Source organism: Dipodomys ordii, unplaced genomic scaffold (assembly GCF_000151885.1).
Source record: "Dipodomys ordii isolate 6190 unplaced genomic scaffold, Dord_2.0 Scaffold86, whole genome shotgun sequence".
Lineage (NCBI taxonomy): Eukaryota > Metazoa > Chordata > Mammalia > Rodentia > Heteromyidae > Dipodomys > Dipodomys ordii.
Genome location: NW_012267302.1, coordinates 2607726 through 2609169, shown reverse-complemented (window position 1 = coordinate 2609169; position 1444 = coordinate 2607726).

Sequence of the window (1444 nt, the reverse complement as noted above, 5' to 3'; positions counted from 1 at the left end):
ACTTTCCCTGTTGGGCTCTGCTCATTCCTATTCCCTAATACTCCCACTAGGCAGTCGGTTCTTGGAGCAGTTGTGGGGACTGTGGGTAAGGAGCCCTCCCTGAGAGCTCTTCTCTCAGCCCTCCAGGAGGTGGCTTCAGAGGCTGAAAGGCATGGCTGCCTTCCCTGGCAGCACAAGCTGCTAACAATGGAGATCTGGCTCCCAGTGGGTGTCCTTCTGTAGTCAAGTCTGAGCAGAAGCAGTTGGCTGAGTCCCACAGGCCAGTTGGGGTTGGCCCCTGACTTGGGGTTCAGCTGCCCGGGCAGGTCAGGAACGTGACAGCTTGTTTTTCTTCTACACAGACAGTTATGTCCTCCCCACCTGGGATTTGGGGGACTGAGGAAGGGAACTACATTTCTCAAATGTTTGTTGGAGGTCTGGAATTGAGTACCATGTTGAATATAGGAAGCCCTGCCCCACTGGAGTGTATCATTTAGTGGAAAGGCAAATATTAAATAATAACAGCAAACATTATTTTAATTAGGTGTCTGGTACTATTCTAAGTGCAGTAGGTGATTTAGCCCATTAAATATTCACGACCTAGTGAAATAGGTAATATTTATCCTTCCCAGTTCTCAGCTAAAGCAAATGAGGCCCAGAAAGATTATGTGACTTCTCCAAGGTCACATACCAGTGAGTTGCTCCAACATCAAGCCTAGGTCGTTTTATCTCAGAGGTGCTGGCTTTCCTAGTAGAAGATACATCACCACAAAACGTGATTGCCATAAAATAACCACACAGGATGCTCTGCAAGAAGTTGGGGGAGTTTCCCCTTTCCTCCTACCTCTTCTTTTAGTCCTCAAACTGTAATGCCATTTTATACACTGCTGATCGATCCCCCCTCTTCACTCTCATTCCTGGCTGGAGAGAGAACGATTCTCTCTGGCAAGTTGAGGTATAGGAAGGTAGAGTTCCGCCAGCGTCCTCCTGCCCTGGTGTCCTAAACCAAACCCAAGTCTGAAGGGTTTGTATTTATGTTCGCTGTTACGCTTTGCCTTTTTTTTTCCCCTAATTGTGGCCCAGATGCTTGCACAAGTCTAGACTATCAGCCCCTTGAAGGAAGGCGGCTGGCAGATGGCTCTGGCAGACTGGGTGCGTCTCCCGAGTGTGCAACCGGCCGCAGGCTCCTTGACCTTGGCTTTCCAGCCGTGAGCTAGGAGCCAGGCCCGGGCTCGGGACCCACGTGCGGGGCCTCTCGGAGAGCTCAGCGGCCCAGCCCACCCCTCGGAACACACTTCCGCACGCACGTTCCCGGGTTCGGGCGGGCTCCACCCCGGGCGGACCCCACAGGTCGCCAGCCTCTCCGATCTGTCCACGCGGGCGGTGGTCGAGGACCGGGAACCCCCAGCCTTCCCGGCTCTCGGGCGCCGGGGGCCCCGGCTCGGGCGGCTCCCGGGGCGGGGCG